The 15,668-nt window shown below is 44.0% G+C and overlaps 2 long non-coding RNA genes across 2 annotated transcripts; both read left to right on the top strand.

Annotated features, from left to right (window-relative positions):
• The first annotated feature begins 9,456 nt into the window (after positions 1-9,456).
• On the top strand, positions 9,457-10,263 carry LOC144768195 (uncharacterized). The gene is made up of 5 exons (XR_013598497.1): positions 9,457-9,554; positions 9,661-9,721; positions 9,810-9,871; positions 9,960-10,029; positions 10,134-10,263. It is a non-coding gene; the product is annotated as an uncharacterized LOC144768195 (long non-coding RNA).
• A 4,120-nt stretch (positions 10,264-14,383) lies between these two features.
• Positions 14,384-14,990, top strand: LOC144768188 (uncharacterized). Its single transcript, XR_013598495.1, has 4 exons — positions 14,384-14,448; positions 14,537-14,598; positions 14,687-14,756; positions 14,861-14,990. It is a non-coding gene; the product is annotated as an uncharacterized LOC144768188 (long non-coding RNA).
• Positions 14,991-15,668: the final 678 nt, after the last annotated feature.

Below are 15,668 nucleotides of genomic sequence, written 5' to 3'. Positions count from 1 at the left end.
TTCCACAATAGCCCACCGCCCCAGTTTATCCGCTGAAAAATGACCTGTAGTCTGTATAGCAGGTTTAGCAAGTATTGCAACACCACGCGTCACTGACGATTGTTGTGAGGAGACAAGATGTGAAAGCCCTAAGTCTGTCAGCATGTTACGTTTCCCGCAAGAAATATGTGTCTCTTGAATGCATAATAAATCTGGTTGGGTCGTGTGGAGATCTGTAGCAACCCTTTTTCTCTTATTATAATTATTGAGGCCACATACATTTAAGGAACATATTTTGACCCCCCTGCTAGCTATTGAAAACAAATAAAAAGAGAGAAACAGAATGCAGGCCAATCATTACTGCAGTTTTACAAAATGTACCATATCTTCGGTATCCAAACATTTTTTTCAAATTGATACTGTGGAATTTATTTTTACTTTTAACCCACCAAAACGCCCATATCCCCTCCCACCCATCACCCATGCCTACCCAACCCCCTACACACCCCCAGCCCATTCCTGAAAACCCACTCCCCCCTTTAACAAGGCTTTAGGACCAATGGTTCTGTAGATGACAAGCTTCCAGGGCCGGACTGGCCGTAGCGGGCACCGGGCAATTCCCGGTGGGCCGCACAGGTGGGGGCCGGTTTTGGGCCCCAGGAAGCCATTTTTGTTACAGGGCCATTTTTGCAGCATAGCTGCAAAATCGGCCCTGTAACAAAATCAGCCGAAAACCGGCCCTGGCAAAGAGCTCGGCGGCACCCCACAACACTCTGGGGGGGCCGGCCAAGCACTTTGCCAGGCCGGTTTTGGTTCCCAGTCCGGCCCTGCAAGCTTCGTGTCACCCAATGCCGTTGCTCTCAAACCCCATTCCAGTCATGTGAAGAGGGAGAGAATCTTCCCTCTCATGGCTGGGCGGAGAACAAATAAACATGAAACATAATAAAGAGAAGTGGGGAAAAAAGACAAAAAAGGAAAACCAATAGAGCAGCGTTACATAGGGGGTGGGATATGCCTGTTCAGCTAAAAAAAATTCTGCCCAAGACTACCAAAAACATATAATCCAACAAATCAAATGCATTATCCTCCAATTAGATGGCATTGTCCCATCCCGCCAGCTATCCCACAACTCAAAAAAAATCCTACATGGACTTTAAATACTCTTTAGCAGAGAGAGACCTCAGTGAAAGAAAAACGAGTGCGATCCTGAAAGATCACTTTAAGTTTAGCTGGGTTCATCAAGAATACTTGTGCCCCTTTATCTTGAAACAGCGGGATAAGCTGGCATAGCTGCCAGCGATTCTCTACAGTAAAATGACAAAAATCTGGCCTTACAAAAAACTCAAAATCCTTCCCTGCTCTTTTTTTGTCTGGCCAGGCTAACTGAAAGATATCTTCCCTAGCTAAAAAGCTATTGAAAGAGACTAAAAAAGCTCTCAGTCTATCAGGCGTTTGACCTACTTTCGTGCGAATATTAAATGGCAAGCAATGTACTTATGTAATCTCTCTATTCCAATGTCATCTAGTAAGCTCGGGAAAAGCATCTGTGAACAACTCAACTATACATTCACAAGAGTCCTGTCCTTCCCACCCCTTCAGAATCTGTCACACTGAGATTTGTTCATCGAGCACGATTTTCTAAGTCGGCCAACTTCCACTGTGTGTCCTCTTTGATAGTGCGCAGAGATTCAGCCAGAGTCTTTTGAGCCACAAGTTTGTCTTCTAAACTTGAAATGTGTGCCTCCACTTCATTGACTCTTGAGGTGAAATCCTAACAGTTTTGCAGTTTCCAGGACAGATTCTGTACCCTCTGACTTTACAATCTTATTTCCTCCTGGTGGGACATAATTGATTGGTAAATTAGTGTCAAAGATATGTCTTCTGGAGGTTGAGTTGTGTCTGTTTGTAGACCACCCAGCTGTTCGTTTTCAAACTCAGACTTAACAGTTTTATGCTCCACTCTCTTACGAACAGTATGTGGGCTACTTTCCAGGAATTCGACAGAGTCTTCCAAATACACACTGCTGTGGTCGCTGCCACCGACCCCATTCACCATGTGGAAAAAAATGCTGTCAAGTCCTCACATGATGAAGTGAACTGATCAGATAAAGAGAAAAAATCTGTTTGGATATCGCCATTTTCATATACAGTTACCCCAATGTTTAGATCCCTAATAGTACTTGCCATTCTAGGCTTGGAGATAACATTACACTCAGGAGTATCCACCATCAGCGTCACACCTGGGGTACTGGTAGGAATATGAGAGCCCAAGTCGTCTCGTATAGAGTGCTGATCCTTATCCTTCTGATTTTCAGGTATATCTTCAATAAGGGAGGGGTTAATGAGGGACTAACTGAAGGCATAAAGACTGTTTTCCCCAAACCTTGTATCGTCATTACGTTCCATATTTTTTCCATACCATATTGTTCCCCCATTCCATCCATTCCCTCAGTTTGTATATGGCCCATCTTTTTACTCTTTATTTTATCTTTACCAGCTGAAAAAAGTTCAGGAATAGTTTTAGTTGACACTTTCCTCCTAAGCCTCTGAATCGCCTCCAGGTGGAGTCAGCAGCCCAACAGCGACGTCTGGACAATATACCCGCCCAATGGCTCCGGCGGAGTCTGCCCAGCCTTGCCGCGAGCCCCGCAGAAACAATCAGCATCCCATACCGCAAGTGAGCACCAGGTCGGTGATTTTCGGGTGTTGCACCAAGTCAATGATTTTCCGGCGTTCTTTCCCTTTCTTTTTTTTCCGTCCGCTGTATTCCTCCACATGGTCCTCCACAGTGTCCACCACACTGTTGATTCTCCTGTAGCACGTTTGTCTCCTTTTTCCCCAAGACTAGCATTTTGCAAGCTCTGGCATCGGGAGCGGTCAGCCTACATGTCCGGACTCGCGGACGCCATCTGTCCGCTCCTCCGCCTCAGTCCGAGCTGTGTTTGACCAGTGACCTTGCATTTAAAAGTAGACATTTGAGGGGGAAGAGTGTCTCGTCTTTTTAGACGCTACCTCCTTTATAGCATGGCCGCCCAATGACCAATTTACGATGATGGAATCGGTCTGACTACACATGGGGCACGTCCCGGCTTGGTCTGTGGCCATAGCATCTGGAGAGAGCCCAGGGCAATGAGCTTTCCTATGACAAGGATTTAATCTAATGAGGAAGTCTTTAGAATAGGTGATGAAATCTGACCCCAGTGAACTAGGGGGACAGGCCCTGAGCCCGTTCTGATCGCGGTCGGGTGCAGACTGGCCTGCCTTAGACGTGCCTTTGGCGCGCGCTGCACCGTCCATTGCGCGGTCGCATCAGCGTGCCTTTTTTAGGTGCCGGCCGGAACACTAGCCCGCTAACCCCACAGAAATTATCCAACTCTCCAACCCCTGGTTCCCTCTTGGAATAAAGTGATTACTAGCAGCGGAACAAAGTGTAGAGTGCGCAATTAGACAGGTCAGTTTTAAAAAATACAATTAGCCCCAATGTCTGAGTAATAATTAAAGCAAAGCGAGTGACAAGTTTAAAATCACAATGTCCTAGCGAGCATTGAACACAACTTGGTAACCAGGAAGGCAGCGTTGCATGGTCGCGTCAGCATGCCTTTTGTAGGTGGTGGCCGGAACACTAGCCCGCTAACCCCACAGTAATTATCCAACTCTCCAATCCCTGGTTCCCTCTTGGAACAAAGTGATTACTAGCAGCGGAACAAAGTGTAGCGTGCAAAATTAGTCAGGTCAGTTTTAAAAAAATACAATTAGCCCCAATGTCTGAGTAATAATTAAAACAAAGCGAGTGACAAGTTTAAAATCACAATGTCCTAGCGAGCCTTGAACACAACTTGGTAACCAGAAAGGCCGCGCTGCGCGGTCGCGTCAGCGTGCCTTTTGTAGGTGGCGGCCGAAACACTAGCCCACTAACCCCACAGTAATTATACAACTCTCCAACCCTCGGTTCCCTCTTGGAACAAAGTGATACTAGGAGCGGAACAAAGTGCAGCGTGCAAAATCAGGTCCGTTTTAAAAATATACAATAGCCCCAATGTCTGATTAATAATTAAAACAAAGCGAGTGACAAGTTTAAAATCTCAATGTTCTGGCGAGCATTGAACAAAGCTCGGTAACCAGGAAGGCAGTGGTGTTCAGAAATACAGTTTTTTAGAAATATTTGTGTCTCTTGGCACAGGGTTCAACAACTAGACACAAACACATTAATAAGGATGTCAGCATATCGCGAGCAATAAGCAAAAGTAGGTACACTGACACTTTATTTGCACTTTACTAATTTTTCATTGTCTTCATCCACACATAACTGTTGTTTTTTGAATTACTTACTTGTTTTCAACATTTTTCTAAAGCAAAAAGCAGATTCAAACTCCAAACATATTCAGTCATTCAATGCAGGGTCATTGGGTAACAACCACTTACACATCAACAGGAAATTAAATCAGCCTATTCCACAAGACAAGCCATGGGTATTTGCAAAGCATTTTGATACAGACAGTTATTCTTAAATAGTATGGGCATTTTGAGGAAACAGAAAACAGAATCCAGCAGAAATGCAAGGTGCAGGAAGGCTAACAAACTCTCAAAAAATTAAATTAACAAAAAACCCTATTTGTGAATTCCTTTATCCTTCCAGAGTGGGAATGGTGCCAGACAACTGTGGTCCTTATATTGTTGGACGTAAACATTGTGGCCTGTTGATTCAAAACCATTGCTACACTGGAGTAATAACATGAAATCTACCCCAATGGGACAATATTTTTGTAAACTATATTTAGGACAAATTGTTTGTCAGATATAATTTCTGATTACGATATTCAGACATAGAGTCCAGAGTGGGGTGTACGAACTTGTAATTATATTATTTTCAGTTTTATATAACACACCGCCAAGATTGAAAAGGATTAAGAGTGTTTGCTTCCTAAATGCTAATATTTCAAGTCTGTAGCCCACCTAAAATATCCAATTTATCTGAGTTGCGGGCTCTCAAAAATATGCCTGGTTACTTTTTTGGGGGAGTTTAATATAGCTTGAACTAGACTTGAAGGTATTAGAGCCCTGACATGAGCACCAGTTGCTTCCAGACGCATACATTGTTTTGTTATGCATGGGGAGATTAAGTGATTTGCCCAGAATCACAGGATGTTGAGCATCCCTGCTGAGACTCGAACCCAGCTTTGAGCCTTCACTCGTAATGTATTTAAAGAGGCCATCCAGCGTACAGATAAAAAAGGTTCACTTTGCCCAATTCTGCATCTTTATCAATAGGCCTTCCAGAATGTTTCTTTGTTCGATGAAATCAGTTTGGGTGTGGATATCCAGTGTAACGTAATTCACCCAATGGGCAATTTAATGCTTAGCCACACGTCACAGCTTTTTGTGTGTTTGCAAGCTCTTCGTCAGCAGAGAGCCGACAGAAACTAGAGTGCTGCAAGGCGGCACCGGGATACAGCATAACACTTCCTGCAAAAACCAAGTAACCGATATTACAAATTAGCAAAAAAAATATTCACCAGGAGAAAGCAGAATATAATACTGATTTATTGACTTGCGCACATTAGACTGAGCTTGGTTCGGACAGACTTTTAAGCACAGCTGCTAGTACAGAATCACAAAACGATAATCACTTCAGATGAAGGAGCCATTTAATTAGACGTGGTGGAAACCGGCAGACAAATTATGCCACTTCAGCATTATATGACAAAACACAACAAGTTTCTGAAAGAATAAAGCGACCACCCAATTTATAGTGCATGTGCAGTCATATGGTGCCTACTTCATTTACAACAGATGGTGACTAGAGTCATTTAATTCATAGTATGGATCGATTTTACCTCACAAAGCAAAAGTTTTTTGGACAGCCCTAGGGTTTGTGTATTGATCGTGTGGGTGTGTGTGCGTGTGTGGGTGTGTGTGCGTGTGTGCGCGCGCACGCAGAAAAGCAACTATATTGTTAAATGTTTTGAGAAGGGCATGTTTTTTGCGTGGTTTTACAGAAAACATTTACGGGCCCCCTTGGCTTCTGACATTGGATCCGGGTGTAGCTGCATAGGTTTGGGCAGGGGTAGGGTATGTGCACTGCGGGCAGGAATGTGCAGCGGTGGCAGACAGACTCCGTCTAATGCAGAGGATTTTCAGCCCAGGCTGAAGGCCTGTCTGCATGGCTTGCTCTCGCACCCCCTTCCATCCACAGGCTCACTGACCTGCAGACTTTTCTGGCTGTTCAGATCAAGGCATTACTTGTCTTTCATGACTGCTTCAAAATCCTCAGCAGGTAAGATGTCCTGGAAGTCCTGCTGCTGGTGCTTCTGTTGTTTTTTGCAGCTGTCGATCATGGTGACTGCTCTTTGGAACAGCACGGGAGAGAGGGAGGCCAGATTGCAGCGCAACCGGTTCTCTGGAATCCACGAGATGTTGCAGTTATGTATTGGAGCAGTAGGAGGCAGCCATTACCTTCGCGTTCCCAGCATGACCTGCACATGTGGAATGAGCATCATTATTACTGGTTGCAGGACAACAATCTCCTTTCTGATTGGCCAAAATAGCTTCATAGGTGGGGGGGGGGGTAAAAAGGTTGGTTGCAGGAGACCTCTTGCCCATTGTTTTCAACAACCTTTATTGAAAACAGTAGCTTTCTAATTAGGCTTTTATGTCCAACTTGGAAGCGTTTTAGTAAAGAAAAAATCTTATGTCCTAATCCTCTGTTCCATAGTAACACTTTCAGCAGTACTATGCATTTCGGAGGACTAACATATACACGCAGTGTAGACGACATAAGTGTAACAACCTTTGCCGTTGATGAAGACATGGGAGGGGCTGGAGTGGGAGCAGATGCTGCTTTGAAGCTGCAAATAAAATTAAATTGCGGCATTTGGTAATCGGCGGCGCCATTGTCCCAGGTGGGCACGTCGTTATGCCTGCAGTAGGTATAAAGCCCTATACGCGACACACAGAACACAGCCCGTAGACTTCACCCCTTTTTTCGAGGACACCACAATAGCCTGACTGGGAGATAACCAAAGAGAATTCCTCCTTGCGCACCACGAGGACAAGGAGATCATATCCGCTATAATGCATCTACAATCAGGCAAAGCCCTGGGGCCAGATGGCCTCCCGGCTGAGTTCTATAAAAGAGTCGGCATTTACTCATCCCTATTCTGCGACATGTTTTAGAAGAGGCACGAGAAACAGGCATACTGCCTCAGAAAATGCGAGAAGGGTTCATAGTCTCCCAGCCGAAACCGCGCAAGCGGACCTCGCAGTGCGACTCATAGAGACCCCTCTCCCTCATCAACGTTGACTCTAAGATCTTAGCGAAGTTGATCTCCAATCGCATCAACCCCCTCATGACCGTCCTGGTCCTCCCTGACCAATCTGGATTTGTACCAAGCAGAGGCACGTCTCACAACCTGCGCACCCTGTTTGCTATCCTCCAAGAAATCGACCCTGACATGAATGCCGCAGCCGTCTTCCTTGACGCCACTAAGGCATTTGATTCCCTAGAATGGGATTATCTAACCTTTGTCCTGCAACGTATGGGGTTCCCCGCTCCTTTAGTAGCCTGGATTAGCCTGCTATATACTGGCCTACGGGCTAGCATCATGGTCAATGGCGTTTGATCCTTTCCCTTCACAATAGCCAGGGGCACCCGTCAAGGGTGCCCCCTCTCGCCCCTACTTTTTGCCCTGGCTGTTGAGCCCTTGGCTGCCAAAATCCGATAGCACTATCGTGACCATGCTCTCATCTATCCAGAGAGACAAATACTAATCTTATACGCCGACGACCTCACCCTATACCTCCACAATCCAGGCGAAAGTCTCAATCCCATTCTTTGCCTACTGGTTCTCTTTGGGCACCTTTCTGGGGTTAACATTAATTGGAGGAAATCCCAGATTTACCTTTTCACCGCCGCCACCATGCGCTTCATGCCTGATTTTCCCCTCACATGGTGTGACGACACCCTCACCTATCTCGGTATTGTTATCTCCTGAATCCGGAGTGACCTGATGAAGCCCAACTACGGACGGGCGCTTGATATACTAACTGGGAAAATCACCAGGTGGTTAGCTTTACCCCTGTCTATGGCTGGGAGAGTCTGTTGCCTTGTTTGTTTACAAAAAGTCCACAGACAAAAATACTATCCTGCATCACAGAAGCCATCACCCTAGGAACTTAAAAGCAAATTTACCCTACGGACAACTACTGCGTATTCGCAGAAACTGCACGGAGGTGAGTGATTATGATTATCATGCCCAGTCGTTTTGCAAGGAGATGATCCACAGGGGTTACCCCAAAAAACTGCTTAAGCACTCCTATAAAAGAGCACGCTTTACGCCACGAGAATGTCTACTGCAGACAAAGGAGAAGAGGGAACTTGACCGCCCTGTGTGTGTTACTACCTTCAGTCCTGACACACACAGGATGAGACAAACCATACTTAAAAACTGGCATCTCCTAGAGGGGCTAGAATGCCCTTTCCCGCAACCCATGTTTGCATATAAGAAAAACAAAAGCATCGGACAGCAAATAGTGAGGGCAAATTTACCTCAGTCAAAACCTAAGCATGACCTCCTTGCAATATGGAATCTGAAGCCGATTGATGGACACCACAGATGCGGCAATTGTGTCGCATGTCCAAACACTATCGAGGGAAATGAATTCGACCATCAAGGCATTAAGTGGAAGCACTCTGGCTTCTCGAATTGCAGGACGAAGAACGTAGTTTATGTAATCATTTGCCCATGTAAAAAGATCTACATTGGGAAAACGAGTCAACAAGTAAATCTACGCATCAGCCAACACAGGTCACGGATCAAAAATAAAGTGCTCACTGCCCCGATGGTGGAGCACTTTGTAGGAATGTCTCATTCGGAAAATGACTTTGAGTGGTCAGTCCTTTTCACGATGGGGACTTCACAGCGTCCTGCAGATGTCGACAAGTTGTTGTTGAAAAAAGAGGCTTATCTTATCCTCAAATTTAACAGTACCCTGACAGGCCTGAATAGCATGACTGAATTGTCCAGACTGTAAACGCTGGAGCTATTGGCATGGCGACATTCGACAATCACTTAACCCAGAAAATACAAATAATTGGCCACAATATGTTGGGAAGTCTATGTGCCGATTAATGCAAATTCAGCAACCTAAACCTGCCTCTGACCTAATTTGAATTACATCGTTAATCACTCATGAGCAAAATTTGAACCCCGTGTCCAGGACACGATTTTCCACATTAATGGGGGAAACTACATGTCCCACAATTCCTTTGAATGTAATCTAGAGCGAGGCTCTTTGATAAATCAGGCATAGATGGCCGCCGCCCGGCGTGAGAACAGTCATTCAGAGCCTGGAGCCGAGGGATGTGTACATCAAGGTAGGAGAACGCGCTATCACGTCGGTTAACATACCGCGACCCGCCGATTAAATATGGCGTGCACGACATGTCCCACTAATGCTAGCCCCCTATTTTTGCCTCGCAGTACTAAACAGTTCACGAACCGAGTTGCGGGATCCAGCTGAGCTGACCTTTTGAAGTAAACAGAGAGAGAGAGACAGCACACCTAACAGAGTTACAGGTACGCGGGCCACGCTATCCCCTTTTGGCAATTAGATTAATGAGGTCAGTTGTATATATATATTTATCAAGAGAACGGTGTCTAATGAGTGTCCAGTTCTCGACAGGTTGTCCAAAGCGCTGGATTCATTTTCACGCGCCCCATGCGCAGCATGACACATTATTAAGGTATGATAACACTCCTGCCTGAATTAGAGTAGCGGCACTTCCCCCAAAAACGCTATGGATTAAGCCTATGAAACTTTCTCTTTAATAGGATTGACTCCAATAATTCTACGATCTCCTCTCTCCAAGAGGCGCCGGACGGTGCACGTGGAGGTATGTAAAATTAAGCTCTAGCTTTGACCACCAACTAAAAGCAGGCCAAATATAATGTTTATTTAGTCTTCGTCTGATTTATTTTCAGATATTTTCTTGTGAGAAGAACAGTAGCCATCAGACTTAAACGAAAAGGCTGCCCACCCTGTATGATAAAGGTAGTCCCTTTGGTTCTAACAAACACAATAAGTGTGAGACAGTAGAAATGATGAGGCCAACAGGTTGTCAATAAAACTTTATTGTTTGTTTACATCCTATACAGAGAGTAACAAAGCCCTGATGAGGGTTCGACAACTTCCTACTCGAACCCGAAACGCGTCGGCACTTTAACAAGAGTCACGCTTCCATCCATTGATATTGTAAAATAGAAAATTTATATTTTTTCACTCTAGTGATTCAATTCTGCTTTGTTGTCTGTTTATTTGAAATGTGATTAGTTTTTGTGAATGTCATTTGTTTATATGGATGTATTTTTACTAAATGTTTTTGTTTAAAATTTGTTAGTTTGGTATTGGTAATGTATTGTAATGTTGGAACTGTACATATCTTCTTTTTGCCTAAAAACATGCACTTTCTAAAAAATTAATTTCATGATTGATGGGTATAAATAAAAGTACCTGACTAGGTTTGATTAATAGTTATCTGGTCTTGTTCATAAAGATTATACTATCAAGAAACGAGGTGGTCGGGCAGATTTGTGTTGTATACTGATATAGAATGGCCCAGCCCCCCCTCAGTCCCACTTTTGGACCTAACTCCGTTTGTTTGTCACGTTTTGAGCGGGTACCCACCCGCGAGAGTCATTAGGGACAGAAAGTTGTCATCTGTGTATGACGAAGGACCGTAGTCCTTCAAATAGTATGGCAGAAAAAGATACGCTTTCTTTTAGTGAAGATCACATTCAATCTCTTATTGCCTCATCACCTTTTGCTTCAATCACCTTAAGCACTACTGCTAAACAACAAAATGAGTAAGAGAAGTTAATACGACTGTGTAAGAAACATGTGAGAACTGAACTCCATGGGCACTTCCTCCTCCGACATTTGAAAGGGGGAACAATTCCTTGGGGACTTCAAGTTAAGAACACTCCGGTCATTTTTATTGAAGACGAAGAATATAAAAAAGGCTTCAGCTTTATTAACACTAAGTGCAGCCGCGATCTTATGGTCCATACCATAGAAACAGCGCAGCGCCTGTGTCTCAAAGAGATCGAGGAGATCGAGGAATTGACAAAAGCCATTGCCAGTAACCCAGCAGTTACAGATGCCAAAGCTCTTTTAGAAAAGATCGAAAAAGACATATTGGTCTTTAAAGATATCACCATCAATAACAAAACCATTAAGTACGATCGAGACACCAAAGCATTCAAAATTGAACAGGTGTACCCCTTTCTTAAAGAGGACTACTACACCTTGGCGGACTCTCGTAGGGCGCTGTACAATTACCAGGGTAGATCGCGTAATCGATTCACTACCTTTTCAGAGACCTCTTCATCAGGGTCTTCTGATTCAGACACAAGGGGAAACAATTCCAGAAAACAGGTCTCTTTTTTAGAGGGGGGCCGGCAACCCAAATCCAGGTACAAGCCAGCATGGGAAATGCGGACGAGGAACAGGTTTTACAAATCATAAAAAGACCTAGTGTGGTTGTGAACTTGACAGAGCGGGTACTTACTCAACATGAGGAATCCGTGCTAAATCTTGGACTCAAATTCGTCCCAACAAGGAAAACCGATTTCACCAAACTCAAAATCGAGATGTTGGAGTTTTGTAGGAAATTAAGGCTCAAAGCATTTTTCTTCAATCAACCAGCACCCATTGACAACGAAGTAACGGGACTTAGAAATAAATCCCAATTCGTCCCCTACCAAAATATCCCTAAACAGATCCAGGCATTCGAACAGATTGTCCTTTCATCCATTAATAAAATGGAGAGTATCAATAAATATGTCCCACACAATATAGGCAAAGAGCAGTGGGAAGCAATACAGAGCCTGAAAAATGACCCCTCTCTCGTCATCAAGCAGGCGGATAAAGGGGGAGCAGTGGTACTGTGGGCACGTGATAAATATATAACCGAAGGTCTTAAACAGGTCAACAACCAGACCTGGTACCGTGCCCTATCTGAAGATCCAACAAAACAGATTCAGGGCCTGATTATGGAAGTATTGGTAGAGGGCAGAGATAATGGCTTCTTGGGTCAGAAAGAGTTTGACTTTATGAACAAGAAATTTCCACGAACTCCCATCCTATATCTTCTCCCCAAGATACACAAGAGCCTAGCCGAGCCACCGGGGAGGCCGATTGTGTCTGGTGTGGAATCTTGCCTGGAGCCAATTGCAAAGTACGTGGATTTCTTTTTGAAGCCATTTCTTAGAAATGTTAAATCTTATTTGAGGGACACCTCCGATTTTCTCACCAAGGTGGAGGGCATTCCATTTGATCCCCTGACACAAATAATGGTCACCATGGATGTGACATCCTTATATACGCAGATCCCACAAGAGGAAGCCCTAGAAGTAATTGAATTGTACCTGGAGATGCGTGAGCGACCACACCAGGTTCCAACGAGCTTCATTCTAAGGTTGGCAGAAATAGCTCTCAAAAAGAATTACTTTGCATTCAATGAACGGTTCTATATGCAAATAAAGGGCACGGCCATGGGGTGTCCTTATGCCCCGGAAATGGCGGTGCTATACATGGCCCAGTATGAAATTAGATATATTGAAAATAACAACCCATACACTGAGAACATCGTACACTGGTGGCGCTATATAGATGATGTCTGGCTCCTGTGGCAGGGGACCAAGGCTCGTCTGTTGGCTTTCCACCAGTGGGTAAATGAGAGACATATGGACATCAAGTTTTCCATGGAATCAAGTACCACCAAAATGACCTTTTTGGATGTTGAATTGACCTGTCACAATGACTGTATCAAAACTTCACTTTACAAAAAGTCCATGGACAAAAATACTATCCTGCATCACAGAAGCCATCACCCTAGGAACTTAAAAGCAAATTTACCCTACGGACAACTACTGCGTATTCGCAGAAACTGCACGGAGGTGAGTGATTATGATTATCATGCCCAGTCGTTTTGCAAGGAGATGATCCACAGGGGTTACCCCAAAAAACTGCTTAAGCACTCCTATAAAAGAGCACGCTTTACGCCACGAGAATGTCTACTGCAGACAAAGAAGAAGAGGGAACTTGACCGCCCTGTGTGTGTTACTACCTTCGGTCCTGACACACACAGGATGAGACAAACCATACTTAAAAACTGGCATCTCCTAGAGGGGCTAGAATGCTCTTTCCCGCAACCCATGTTTGCATATAAGAAAAACAAAAGCATCGGACAGCAAATAGTGAGGGCAAATTTACCTCAGTCAAAACCTAAGCATGACCTCCTTGCAATATGGAATATGAAGCCGATTGATGGACACCACAGATGCGGCAATTGTGTCGCATGTCCAAACACTATCGAGGGAAATGAATTCGACCATCAAGGCATTAAGTGGAAGCACTCTGGCTACTCGAATTGCAGGACGAAGAACGTAGTTTATGTAATCATTTGCCCATGTAAAAAGATCTACATTGGGAAAACGAGTCAACAAGTGAATCTACGCATCAGCCAACACAGGTCACGGATCAAAAATAAAGTGCTCACTGCCCCGATGGTGGAGCACTTTGTAGGAATGTCTCATTCGGAAAATGACTTTGAGTGGTCAGTCCTTTTCACGATGGGGACTTCACAGCGTCCTGCAGATGTCGACAAGTTGTTGTTGAAAAAAGAGGCTTATCTTATCCTCAAATTTAACAGTACCCTGACAGGCCTGAATAGCATGACTGAATTGTCCAGACTGTAAACGCTGGAGCTATTGGCATGGCGACATTCGACAATCACTTAACCCAGAAAATACAAATAATTGGCCACAATATGTTGGGAAGTCTATGTGCCGATTAATGCAAATTCAGCAACCTAAACCTGCCTCTGACCTAATTTGAATTACATCGTTAATCACTCATGAGCAAAATTTGAACCCAGTGTCCAGGACACGATTTTCCACATTAATGGGGGAAACTACATGTCCCACAATTCCTTTGAATGTAATCTAGAGCGAGGCTCTTTGATAAATCAGGCATAGATGGCCGCCGCCCGGCGTGAGAACAGTCATTCAGAGCCTGGAGCCGAGGGATGTGTACATCAAGGTAGGAGAACGCGCTATCACGTCGGTTAACATACCGCGACCCGCCGATTAAATATGGCGTGCACGACATGTCCCACTAATGCTAGCCCCCTATTTTTGCCTCGCAGTACTAAACAGTTCACGAACCGAGTTGCGGGATCCAGCTGAGCTGACCTTTTGAAGTAAACAGAGAGAGAGAGACAGCACACCTAACAGAGTTACAGGTACGCGGGCCACGCTATCCCCTTTTGGCAATTAGATTAATGAGGTCAGTTGTATATATATATTTATCAAGAGAACGGTGTCTAATGAGTGTCCAGTTCTCGACAGCTTGTCCAAAGCGCTGGATTCATTTTCACGCGCCCCATGCGCAGCATGACACATTATTAAGGTATGATAACACTCCTGCCTGAATTAGAGTAGCGGCACTTCCCCCAAAAACGCTATGGATTAAGCCTATGAAACTTTCTCTTTAATAGGATTGACTCCAATAATTCTACGATCTCCTCTCTCCAAGAGGCGCCGGACGGTGCACGTGGAGGTATGTAAAATTAAGCTCTAGCTTTGACCACCAACTAAAAGCAGGCCAAATATAATGTTTATTTAGTCTTCGTCTGATTTATTTTCAGATATTTTCTTGTGAGAAGAACAGTAGCCATCAGACTTAAACGAAAAGGCTGCCCACCCTGTATGATAAAGGTAGTCCCTTTGGTTCTAACAAACACAATAAGTGTGAGACAGTAGAAATGATGAGGCCAACAGGTTGTCAATAAAACTTTATTGTTTGTTTACATCCTATACAGAGAGTAACAAAGCCCTGATGAGGGTTCGACAACTTCCTACTCGAACCCGAAACGCGTCGGCACTTTAACAAGAGTCACGCTTCCATCCATTGATATTGTAAAATAGAAAATTTATATTTTTTCACTCTAGTGATTCAATTCTGCTTTGTTGTCTGTTTATTTGAAATGTGATTAGTTTTTGTGAATGTCATTTGTTTATATGGATGTATTTTTACTAAATGTTTTTGTTTAAAATTTGTTAGTTTGGTATTGGTAATGTATTGTAATGTTGGAACTGTACATATCTTCTTTTTGCCTAAAAACATGCACTTTCTAAAAAATTAATTTCATGATTGATGGGTATAAATAAAAGTACCTGACTAGGTTTGATTAATAGTTATCTGGTCTTGTTCATAAAGATTATACTATCAAGAAACGAGGTGGTCGGGCAGATTTGTGTTGTATACTGATATAGAATGGCCCAGCCCCCCCTCAGTCCCACTTTTGGACCTAACTCCGTTTGTTTGTCACGTTTTGAGCGGGTACCCACCCGCGAGAGTCATTAGGGACAGAAAGTTGTCATCTGTGTATGACGAAGGACCGTAGTCCTTCAAATAGTATGGCAGAAAAAGATACGCTTTCTTTTAGTGAAGATCACATTCAATCTCTTATTGCCTCATCACCTTTTGCTTCAATCACCTTAAGCACTACTGCTAAACAACAAAATGAGTAAGAGAAGTTAATACGACTGTGTAAGAAACATGTGAGAACTGAACTCCATGGGCACTTCCTCCTCCGACATTTGAAAGGGGGAACAATTCCTTGGGGA

Source organism: Lissotriton helveticus, chromosome 1_1 (assembly GCF_964261635.1).
Source record: "Lissotriton helveticus chromosome 1_1, aLisHel1.1, whole genome shotgun sequence".
In the NCBI taxonomy this organism is placed as follows: Eukaryota; Metazoa; Chordata; class Amphibia; order Caudata; family Salamandridae; genus Lissotriton; species Lissotriton helveticus.
The sequence above is the reverse complement of the archived record's forward strand: the minus strand, read 5'-3'. Positions and strand labels throughout refer to the sequence as shown.